This window comes from Silene latifolia, chromosome 8 (genome assembly GCF_048544455.1).
Source record: "Silene latifolia isolate original U9 population chromosome 8, ASM4854445v1, whole genome shotgun sequence".
In the NCBI taxonomy this organism is placed as follows: domain Eukaryota; kingdom Viridiplantae; phylum Streptophyta; class Magnoliopsida; order Caryophyllales; family Caryophyllaceae; genus Silene; species Silene latifolia.
The window spans coordinates 48,025,561-48,038,813 of NC_133533.1; positions in this window are offsets into that span (position 1 = coordinate 48,025,561).

The window sequence follows — 13,253 nt, forward strand, 5'->3', positions numbered from 1 at the left end:
GTTGTGGCATCATCGTCTTGGTCACCCGGCTTTTCCTGTTTTCTCGTTTCTTAGAATCAATTTCAATTTACCTATTTCCGTTTCCAATTTTCAATATTGTAATGCGTGCAAGATTAATAAATGCCATAAGCTTCCTTTCTCTACTTCCACACTTACATCACACGCTCCCCTTGAGCTCATTTTTTCTGATGTTTGGTCATCCCCGACTTACTCTCACGATGGCTTCAAATATTACGTGTTATTTGTTGATCACTTCACAAAATATACATGGCTTTATCCGTTAAAGAAAAAGTCTGACACACTCAATATTTTCCTTCAATTTAAACTTCTTGTTGAAAAAAATTTTAATCGTCCAATTATACAAATGTTCTCGGACAACGGTGGTGAATATATAAAAATCACTCCTTCGTTGCTCCAACACGGTATCTCCCATCTTACGTCACCGCCCCATACTCCTCAACATAACGGGTATGCGGAGCGGCGTCATCGTCATATCGTTGAGACGGGTTTAGCTCTCCTTACACACGCTCACTTACCCACTCGGTTTTGGTCTCATGCCTTCAATACAGCCGTCTATCTCATTAATCGATTACCAACATCCACTCTTCACAATCAGTCTCCTTACTCTTGTCTCTTCAATGCCACCCCTAACTACAACAAACTTCGTGCTTTCGGCTGCCTTTGCTACCCCTGGTTGCGACCTTATTCCTCTCATAAACTTGACCCCAAATCCATAGCCTGTGTCTTCTTAGGCTACTCCAAAACACAAAGTGCATATCACTGTCTTGATTCCGTCACAAACCGAATTTATACCTCGCGTCATGTCACATTTGTTGAAACCGAGTTCCCGTATCCTCGGCTAGCCTCTCAACAACACGATGCCCCAACTCCTCCCCTCTCTGACTGGTGTGAACCCCCAATTATGTCCCCTCTCCTACTTCTTAGGAGTTGAAGTCACGCCTAATAGCAAAGGTCTCATTCTCTCTCAAACTAAATACATTTATGATATTCTGCAACGTCTTGATATGCTCGACAGCAAGCCTCAACCACCCTATTCTATCTCATCCTCCTCTCCTTCTTGACACTAATGCTCCTTTATGTGATGTTACTGCTTATCGCTTTGCCGTTGGTAGCTTACAATACCTCTCCATTACTCGTCCTGCTATTTCTTTCACTGTTAATCGACTTGCACAATTTATGAAACAACCCCAAAGCCCGCATTGGTCTGCTCTCAAGAGGCTCCTTCGATATCTTCATGGAACTATGCATTTTGGTATTCAATTACATCGTCACAATCTTCTACAGCTACACGCTTTTAGTGACGCAGATTGGGCTGGAGACAAAGATCACTATGTCTCTACCTCTGGCTATCTTGTCTATCTCGGCAAGAATCCCATTGCTTGGGCATCAAAGAAGCAAAAGGCTCACGCTTTATCCTCTACTGAAGCTGAGTTTCGCGCTGTTGCTGATGCTACCTCCGAGCTAATGTGGGTACATTCCTTGCTCACTGAACTCGGCCTGCATATCACCTCTCCTCCTGCCATTTACTGTGACAATTTAAGCACCACTCATTACTCTGCCAACCCCGTGTTTCACTCTCGCATGAAGCATGTTGCTCTCGCTTTTCACTTTGTTCGTGCACAGGTGCAAGCTGGTACTCTCCGTGTTACTCACATTAGTGGTGACGATCAACTCGCTGACGCGCTCACCAAGCCTCTACCTCGTCCTCGCTTTGACAGTCTCTTATCCAAGATTGGACTCGTCACTGGACAGTCAATCTTGAGGGAGAATGTTAAGGAAGTAGATATTAAAGCAAATATTTAGTTATCATAATATCATGTGTATCTTTGTAAATATGTTTATTGTATTTCCTTATTCTTATTCTTTGATAGCTTACTTATTCTCCAAGGTGAGGAGGTTTAGGGTTTCCGTCTCTTGTATAAATATCGTCTCATTGTACTCATATTTATTTATTTAATATAACGTAAGCTTTCAACACAATTGTCTTATTCCTTATACCTCTATCCCTAGGCTATCATCTGCCACAAACTCTAGACAAGATCCAACCTCTCCAGCTACCGTATCGCCTCCAACTTCCTCTATAATCTGTGACTACGATACTGCAACTGATTTCATAGGCAGGTCAGCTTTATTCGACTCTCCGCGCTTATCAGCGCAAGACTTAACAACCCTGCCACCCCTATCATTAGCTAGATTAGACATCACTTCACTTATTTGACGCGTAGATGCGTCAATTTCGTCATCTTTTTTTGGGGAATAACGATCTCCCTCTTGAAATACAGGTGCATTAGAAACAGAAACCTTCAGTCTTTCTACAATATCTTCTACTTCAGCGACGTATTGTTGAATTTTTTCGTCCTCAAAGAATTCTTGGGATGCCTGACTAGGTAATGGGACCGTCGGATCACTTGTTGCACATTTGATCGTTGTAGTTACGTCTGCGTACCATGAGTAGAACACTATAGCGTTTCTTTGCATCTGTAGATAAAATTCGTGTGTACCCTGCATTGGAGAAGTACAGTAGGTTAGTTATGTTATTATATATGGGTTCGTTCACTTCAAACAAAATCAATTTGCACTATATATAATCCAAAGAAAACTTATATCGACAGCCCTAGCTTTCAATTCCCGGTCATCCTCGACTCCTGGAGGTAGTTCAATCTGAATGAACTTCTTCTCGGAAGTTGAACGGGGAGGGATGGCAAGAGAATTTTGGGTTCACGAGAGCCGCTGATGGTATTACTGTCCAAACTCAAAATATAAGAGGTCCCCTGAAGGCACCGCGGATACTTGACCTTAGATGAAGTTAGCTTACCCAATCCCCCTTTAGACACCTCCCATTTTATCCTACTTACAAGCATCTTTTCATCTCAGTTCTTAATCAGAGGGATATCGTAGGGGCAGGTACTACCGCGGTAATCATATCGCTGAAAGTAGGTTATCATGAGGAAGGGGATACAGCCACCCAAAATCGTTGGCGCCTTTCTTAAATCTGACCCGGCTTTGCCAGATTTTCCAACACATAAGAACACCAGTCAAAATGCGGAATGACTTTAGGGTCTTCTATAGCCCTTAAAAGCTTTAAATCTATCCCGTTTTTTTGGGGTCGGGGCGAGGAATAAAGACATACAGAACAACACAAAGAGCCGGCAAAAATGATCATCCGCCTCTTTGTAATCCTCTAATTCCCTCAAAACTTTGCCCAAATTTATTGAACTGCAGGCTTTCGTGACTCCGTAAGCTTTCCGCCATTTGTCCTTCAACGCCTTATTTGCAGGGTTGTTGGAGTCCTTCTGAGGGCCAGTTGGTACAAGTGGAAGACGATTGGGGCTAAAAGGTATCAAGAAGCAGTAATGCACGTCATGCTTACTGATCATAAACTCCTTCTTCCGAGAGGCCTTGAACACATATGACCCGTCAAAGAAGGCCTCCAAAAATAACCGCACGTGTGCAAGTGGGAAGTTGCTAATCTTAAGCTCTAAAAGACCGCCAAACCCAATTTTCTTTACGGCAGCCACCTGATCCTCATTAAGCTTTTAAATCAGAGAAACAAGCCTTATAGGTCGACACGAAACCATGGTTTCGTGTGCTTTCTTTACACTTGACTTGGCATCAGGCTTCTGGGGAAAAAAAAAAGGATAACAACCAAAATTAGACACCATGCTATTGAATTCTAACAGTACACAATGAAATAGAAAAAAAAATGAACTGAAGGCATTGCAATCTCAAAACAAACAAAAAGTTATCAGAAAGGCTTAAGAGTTACAGAAAATATAAAATTACAAAATTTAGTTGAAGTTATACATAAAGGGCTAAGAGTTAGACATAATGTAAGTTGAAGTTATACAGAAAAGTGCAAGAGTTACACATAATTAGAAGTTTCACAATCAATTACTGGAGTTATACAAAATTTAGTTGAAGTTATACAAAAAGGGATAAGAGTTATACATAATATAAGTTGAAGTTATACAGATAGGTCAAAGAGTTACACATAATTAGAAGTTTTACAATCAATTACTGGAGTTATACACACTGTTAGCTGAAGTTATACAAAAAGGGATAAGAGTTATACATAATATAAGATGAAGTTATACAGAAATGTTTAAGAGTTACACGTAATTAGAAGTTTCAGAATCAATTACTAGAGTTATACATACTGTTAGCTGAAGTTATACAAAATGGGATAAGAGTTATACATAACAAGAGTTGAAGTTATACAGAAAGGACAAAGAGGCACATATAATTAGAAGATTCACAATCCATTACTGGAGTTATACATACTGTTAACTGAAGTTATACAAAATGGGATGAGAGTTATACAACAAAAGCCTGGAGTTATAAAAAAAAGGGCAACTTTTTACCTTGATATCAGGTTCCTTGGCAGTACTTTTTACAGCATCCATCTAAAAAAGTTGATAACAAACAGCATTAGTTGAAATTATACATACAGTGAGTTGAAGTTATACATAATGGTATAAGAGTTATACAAATAAGACGAGATTTTTACCTTGGCATCAGGTTTCTTGGCACTATTCTTGGCATCAACCATCTGAAGAAAACAAATGATGAGAAACAGGATTACAAACGAAGCTATTAAAATTTAACAGTTTCTTCAGCTAAAAAAGAAGTTACATAAAATGGGTGAATTGACGAAATTAAGAATAGCAAAACCCTAATTGTGAATTGAAGAAATCAAATTAACTGGGTTATGATAGTTTAACAAGACACTAATTAACAAACAACAAATTCGAAAAATAAAGGCGATAATTAGAACAATAAATAAAATCATTAAATAAGAGAAGAGAAAAATACCTTATCAGAAATGGAGAGTTAGATAAATAATTTGATATAAAATGGCGAGTTGCAGGCGAGTTGAAGAAAATGGCGGGTGGAATGAACTGGTACAAATGAAAGATGAAGAAACTTACAAAACAAGATGATAAAAATGAAGGGAAGATGAAATGACAGAAAATAGAGGGGGGAAAACCGCACGTACATGTTGTAATAGATTATATATATCAAAGCTTGCCCACATGACTCCACCATCTGCACTCTCGATAATGGCATCCCAACACCGTCATCACCCCCGTCGGAACGCAACCCGAGGTACCTGCATCGCAACACGAATCCATTAACCCGAACCATTAATGTGCACATCCTCCTTGGGGCAGGTCCCTTCAAGGAGCGATCTCAAGGCGCAAGGTTGATGTCCCACAAGCATCTCCTTGTTAAGTCAACACACATCCATCACCTCCAACTCCATCCGAATTTAATAACACATAACCAACATGATTAACCTCACAATTATAATGACCAATCAAGTAACCTCAAACATGCTATAACCTTAATCATGTCTTAATCACCATTAATATCAAGAACACCCAATAATCATATTATCCACCAAAACACATGCAATCAACTATAATATTGAAACCGAGTAGGAAAATCCTACCTATAGCAAAGTCTCCACAAAAGCAAACAAGAACAAGCAAGGAAGTGCAAAACTCATCCTCTATGAAGTCTCCACCTACAATTAGTGGAGTATAATCTATTACAACATGTACTAATATAATAAATTGTGGTTGCTTTGATTACTACTATCATTAAATGATATTAAATAATACTAATTACCCATAAACCTATCCAATTACCAAAACCCTCAAAATTTAGGGTTTGAGTGTCTTATATGAAGGTATGGAAATTACAAAATTAAAGACAGAAGATTACTTACCAAGTAATGAAGAACAAGAATATGTAAACACCTTTCTAAGATTCCTCCAAACAAAGTGTAGATGTAGGATTTGAGGATAGAGGGGTGTAGAGAGAAGTGAGAGAGGTTTAGAGAGATGTTTTTAGGGTTTAGAAATAAAGGAAACACTGTTCATAGGTCTTATATATCAAGCCCAACATGGAATATAGGCCCGTGTAGAAAATCTGGGCTGAACCCGGTTCACTCGGTCGAGTGGCCAGGGCACTCGATCGAGTGAACCGCACTGGGTCGACTGTACACATCACTCGGCCGAGTGTGATCACATCAGTCTCAGATTGTTCAACACACTCAGTCAGCCTACTCGATAGAGTAGTGGGTTTCCTTAAGCTTGATCGAGTGGATCACTTAGAAGGAAGGGGTATTACAGACACGAATCAGAAGGTGTCCCCAAATATCTCCATGTAAAACCCCCACCATTTAACATCCTTTTAAGGCAAAGTCACCTGAAACTAAATAGTCATTAAAGCAAAACATTGCTTGCTATAGGGACAGAAAAAGAACGAGCGATTAAGACTTTCTTCTGCACAACCACACTACGCCCAATATCATCAACCTATTATGTGTTCAATCTCTGGTGAGCAACTAGACATATAAAGAATGAGTTTTTGGGAACCAGAATACGATTCCTAAGTCCTAACCCAAGGCGGCTAGTAAACATCCTCAACATTTTCCTCTAACCAGTTATATCCCATATGTATTGTGTAATCCTGCCCAACCATCCTCTATGCCTCATCATACATAAAGGACTTGAGAAGATTTCTAACCCCACAAATTCTTCACCAAGCGCAACTTGCCCCAATAGTAGATTCATAGTCTTTCCAAATTTTGTGCTCTATATAAATAGCATGAACCCACCTCACCAAAAGGTGGTCAACCTAACTTGGCCAGAATTAATCTTGTATTGCCACCTCAACATTTTTACCTGAGAATGAATCACAACTCTCGTTTAAATATCGCTTTAGTAAATTGAGGATTCCGGAAAACCATTTGTCAAGACTCTATCATTGCAAATATATGTGGCAAGTTAACTATTTTTTTAAATCACTTAGTTAAGCATTTTCATTGTGTTTATCTTTGTTATATTTATCATAAAACGGAGAAACTTGTAAGGTACTTTCTTTTCACTTGTAAAACAAATTCAAAGAAAACTAAAAAACATTTAACGAAAAAAATTCAATTACAACATATCATTCTAAGCTCAAATTGCACCGTGGATCTATCTAATACTTAATCTGATCTAAAAGTACACTCTTTTAAAGTTAGAAATCTAGCGTGTTATATACAATACCAAATACATACTCCTTTGATCTTTTCCTTATATTTTCTATTTATATATCTCATCAGGAGCGGCCAATGAAAATCGAAGGCTCTGTTCTAAATAGGATGTGGAGGCCCTTACCACCTCATGTATTTTTCAAGCCATATATATACAAATATGGGCCACGTATATCCAAGGTGATCTAATTTTCGAATTACTTATCAAATATTAGAAAAGAATTAAAGGTGTTCATATATTGATCTATAGCCAATATTGGTGAAATGATCGATAAAACCAATGAATTATTTTTATGTAAATAAATTAGATAAAGTTAACAATTAACTTATAGCATTATGTTAAAATGATGGAGTTGCTTTTAAATAGTGAAGAAAATATTTAAGTTGAATTCATAGAGTTTTTTTTCATACTTTATGATGGTAATTAAGGATCCCAAATGAGGTAAGAAAATCAAATATTGATGAAATGATCGATAAAACTAAATCGCGTGACACCTAAAAATGTAAGTAGGATAACGTAAACCAACACAAAGACACAAACTTCGTATTTCAAGAGGAAGGGAAGTGGACCGTTTTTTAATAAAAAACATGTAAACCCCAAGAGCCGACCACGGAGCCTCAAACAAATACCGATCTCCTTGGCATTCTCTATAGTACCTCTGCACGACTGCGCTATATAGATATTCAACCAGTATTAGTCACGTTAGCAATTAATTATACATTTATTCTTTTCAGATGGGCCCTATCCGAGTTGAGCCCTGATTCCAAAAACCTAATGGAACCCCCCTCGGGGCAACCCTTGTATCTCATTTATTTTATTATATCACCATATTAAGTCGCTCTAAATAATCTTTCACTTGGACAAGTAATTTTTGATCATCTTTTATAATATTTGCTTATATGTATCTTCTCTTGTTTTGTTCGTTATTAGATCGAGTAAACGGGTGAATGAGACCAGATGCGGGCCAGTCATTTCAATTTACAAGAATTTAATTCGGATTATATCGGATAATTTTGGCTCGAATTATTTTCGAATGTATTATTATCAAGTTATTTAGAGAAAATGATCCACATGTGACTATAAACTTCGATCCGGGTCAGATAAAGCCGAGTAAATTCATGTCTAGATGGATGCCGGATTATTCAAAGTGAATCGAAATTTTTTGCCTCATTTATTAGATAACAAATCGTCTCTCCTAGGGTTTCCTATGGAAGACTTCGTCTAAGCCTCGTCTTCGCTCCTTCCTTTTGATCGAGGCTTTCTAGCAAAATACTGGTACGCTAGAGTTGTTCTTTTCGTGTTTTTCTGTGCTCTTTTTCTGTTTATACCGCTGTTTTTCTTTACTTTTGTGTTGATGGGGGATACATCAAGGAGAAAGGATAAGGGGATTGTTGGGGAGGGTTTAGGGACTGGGAACGATATCTTCGTGTGGGATTTAGAGCAGGATGAGGCGCCTTCTAGTAGTTCTAGCCGGCTATTGGTGGGAAAAATCTGGTCTTTGAAAGCGATTAATGTTAGGGCAGCCATTGATTCGATGATTAAATTGTGGAACCCTAAAGGGACGATAGTGGGCAACATTCTAGATGGTAGGGAAAAGATATTTGCGTTTCGTTTTTCTGATGACCGGGACAAGGCTAGAGTTATAGAGGGCCAACAATGGCACTTTGACAAACATGTTTGGTGCTTTAACGAGCCATGTGAGGATGGGAAAATGACTGAAACTCCTCTGCATTTATTTCCTATGTGGGCGAGGATTTATGACCTCCCAATGAGGCGTAGATCGAATGTTAACAACTTGAAGAGTTTAGGACGGTAACTGGGGACTTTTGTCTCTGTCGATGAAGCACTTTTACCAGAAGTTGAGAGGGCAGTTAGATTTTGTATGTTGCACGATGTTCGTACGCCATTGAAACCAAAGGTTGAAATAAGGATGCCGAGTTCGCGAGTTTTAGATTTTAAAGTCAAATATGAGAGATTACCGACTTATTGTTATGGGTGTGGTATTCTTAGACATGGAGAGAAGGAATATGACGAGGACCCTTATGATGATGATGATCTAAAATTCAGTGAGGACCTTCGAGCTTCGCCATGGAAAGTGCTAAAGGCTGGTACGGCTGGTTGTGGTAAGGTGGCAAGATCGCTCACCAAGGAGTTTGAGAGCGGAGAGAACCAAGGGGAGACGGAACAGATTGAGAAGATAATTGACAAGCTCCAGAATATTGCTCTACATTTCAAGAAGAAGGATAAAATACCTGTGGGGCAGATAGGGAGAGGGAATGAGGAGGGTGCAGAACAGTTGACGACGAGGGAGGGAGCTGTTCAGTACAGAGGGGAGGGAGAAGAGGCTATTAATGTTATGGTGGAAGTGGAGAGTGAGGCTAGACATCAGGTGCATGGGGTGGATACTATAGAAATTGGAAATTATGTGGAAAGTGATCTGGCCAAGGAGGGGGAGGCTCGTTATCAGGTGAATGAGGAGGATGCTATGGAAATTAGGAAAGCTGTAGGAGGTGGTCTGGTTAATACGACTGAAGCTCGTTATGGGCAGATGAAAGGGGTGACTGGTTCTGGTTGCTTGAAGCTGCAGCCGGAGAAGAGGGGGAGAGAAGAGTCTGATGTGGTGAGTGGGGAGATTATAAAAAAATCAAAAACTTTCATGGGTGTATGTTCACCTGAGGCGGAGGTTGAGTCGACTCAACCCCGCCGGGCATCATGAATCTGTTGAGCCTTAACTGCAGGAGATTGGGCCGTCCCGATGCAGTAGGCGGTCTCCGTAATTTGAAACGGATAGAGGCCCCCGCTTTTCTTTTCTTATGCGAAACGAAGCTAAGCGGTATGGAGTTTCGCATTTTGTGGCTGAGTAAGGAGTATGAGTGTATGGTGGTTGATAGCGTTGGGCGTTCTGGTGGTTTGGCTCTTTTATGGAAAAGGGGTGTTACATGTAAGCTGAGATCGAGTTCAGTTCACCATATAGATGTCGATATTGAATTGGATGGAATGAAGTGGCAGATAACGGGGTTCTATGGATGGCCGACGGTGTCGGATAGATACTTGTTTTGGGAATTACTGAGAGATTTAGGGTCTCAGGCGGGGGATCCATGGATGTGCATTGGAGATTTTAACGAAATCTTGTATTCTATTGAGATGAAAGGAGGGATGCGACCGCAATGGCAAATGAACAATTTTAGAGACGCGGTGGATGATTGTGGACTGCAAGATATTGAGGTGGAGGGATATGGGTTCACGTTTGATAATGGACAGGAGGGAGAGGATAATAGATAGAGCCGTCTTGATAGAGCTTTGTGTACGGAGGGATAGACTGGTCTGTACCCGTTTGCAAAGCTGGTGAATCTGGATAGGGAGTGGTCCGACCACTGCCCTATTAAACTTATTTTTGATAAAAGAGGTGTGCAGGAGATAAGGCGACAAAAATTGTTTAGATTTGAGCAAATTTGGGTGGGGGAGGATGGTTGCAAGGATGCTATACGGAGAGCATGGGAAGGAGGGGACGGGGAACTGGTGGAGGACTTAAGTCAATGTGTGAGGGAGCTGCAAGCGTGGAAGGGCATTAATATAGGCAAGATTGTGCGGGATTTAAATTCGAAGCTAAAAAGACTGAAAATCATCAATGAAGGGGGACGATCAGAGTCCCTTTTACGCGAACGAGCTCAATTGGTGAAGGATATAGCAAAACTAATTAGGCAAGAGAAGATTTTTTGGAGGCAACGATCCCGTGCTTTATGGCTAAAGGAGGGTGATAAAAACACAAACTTCTTTCATCGAAAGACGGGTCAAAGGAAGAAGAAGAATACTATCTCAAAATTGATTGATGGCAACGGGAATATTAAGGAGGGAAGAGATGCAATTGCAGCTGTCGCAAATGATTATTTCATGGAATTAGTTACCTCGGGTCAGCCCGTTTTTGAGGAGCAACTTCTAGATGGGATTCATGGGTGTGTAACGAATGAAATAAATGGAATATTAAGGGCGGATTATTCAGCGGAGGAGGTGCTTGAGGCCCTAAATCAAATGCACCCTCTTAAGGCTCCGGGACGGGATGGTATGAACGGACTATTTTACCAAACGTATTGGCACATTGTGGGTAGGTCTGTGGTCATAGCAGTCCTAAGCATTCTCCGGAGCAGGCCAATTCCTGATGGTTTTAATAGGACTCATATCGTTTTAATACCAAAGAAGAAGGCGCCGGATAAAATGATAGATTTCCGTCCAATAAGTTTGTGTAATGTTGTCTACAAATTAGTCTCAAAGGTGCTGGCGAATAGGCTCAAACGGTTCTTGGGAGAAATTGTGTCTGAATATCAAAGCGCGTTTACTCCGGGACGACTCATTACTGATAATATCCTAGTAGCTTTCGAAATGTTTCACCATATGAAAAATACCAGAAGCAGCGGGGGACACATGGCTATGAAGTTGGATATGTCAAAAGCTTACGACCGAGTTGAGTGGGGTTTTCTCGAGAGGGTTTTGCTACGTATGGGCTTCGATGGCAGGTGGGTGAATAGGGTCATGGAGTGTGTCCCATCAGTCTCATTTGCAGTCTTAATCAATGGGTCGCCTTCAAGTGAATTTCAGCCGAGCAGAGGTCTACGCCAAGGCGATCCTTTATCGCCTTACTTGTTCATTTTATGCGCGGAGGTGTTTTCGAGCCTAATTCGAAGAGCTGCGAAGGTTGGTTCGATCAAGGGGATACGAGTCAGTGGTAATGCACCGGTGGTGACACATCTTTTCTTTGCGGACGATAGTCTGTTATTTGTGCGAGCTAAGGAGAACGAGGCAAGGGCAGTGAAGGATATCATACGATCATATGAAAACGCTTCCGGGCAGCGGGTAAATTATGGCAAAACGACTATCTCATTTAGTCGAGGTACGAGGGTGGAGCGTAGGCAGGGAGTAGGGGGGTTCTAGCAGCGAAGGTGGTTGATGTACAAGATAAATACCTCGGTTTACCTACGGTAATTGGGCATTTGAAGAAGGTCATTGCAAATGTGATTCGCGATAAACTGAGTAAGCGGCTTCAAGGTTGGAGGGGTTTGTTGCTCTCAAAGGCGGGGAGGGAGATATTGATAAAGGCATTGGCCCAATCAATCCCTACATATGCCATGAGTGTTTTCAAATTACCCGATAATTTCTGTGAAGAATTACGATCACTTGTCTCACGGTTTTGGTGGGGATCGGAGAACGGAAAGACCAAAATTCCGTGGATAGCCTGGAAGAAACTTTGTGAACCGAAATGTAAGGGTGGTCTAGGCTTTCGTGACTATCATAAGTTTAACATGGCTCTCTTAAGCAAGCAAGTGTGGCGATTAATGACGGATAGAACGTGTCTCATGTTGAGGGCTTTGGGTGGTAAGTATTTCCCAGATGGATGCTTTTGGCATGCGGAGCTAGGGAACAATCCGAGTTTCACTTGGAGGGGCATTTGGGAGGCTATGGAAGTGGTTGCAAAAGGCGTTCGTCGAAGGATTGGTGACGGGCTGAGTACAAAGGTGTGGACTGAGGGCATGCTTGTGGCCGATTTGATGACCTCAGATGAACTGCACTGGGACCGAGATAAAGTTGGTGAAATTTTTCTCTCATTTGGGCAAGAGAGAGTTATGAAAATTCGAATTAGTGAGTCTCGACCTAGTGACTTGTGGTGCTGGGATGGTGAGAAAAATGGGATATATTCGGTACGTTCCGCATACCGGCTGCTTGCCTCGGAGAATGATACTGCAATGGGCACGTCGGACGAGAATAGTGCGAGATGGGTGTGGAATAAAATGTGGCGGTTACCTGTGCTACCTCGAATGAAACTCTTTGCTTGGCAAATGCTCAATGATGCGTTGGCTACGCGAATTAACTTGGCTCGACGGATTAATATTGATGATGTTAGCTGTCCTTTGTGTCATGCTAATGTTGACACGACTCTACACTTTTTCCGGGATTGTGGGTGGGCAAGGGGTTTGTGGGATGGGTTGGACCTGGAGATTCCTCAATGGGTGGGTTGTGAGAGGGTGGGTGGAGGGAGTGATGAGGGAGATGGAGGAATGTGAGAGTGTGCGCTTTGTCATTGGGTGTTGGGCTCTGTGGGAAGGACGGAATAATAATTTGTTCGGTGGGAAGGAGTTTAGGCTGGATAGGGTGGTGAAGAGAGTGTATGAGATCATTGGGGAGATGAGGGAGGTG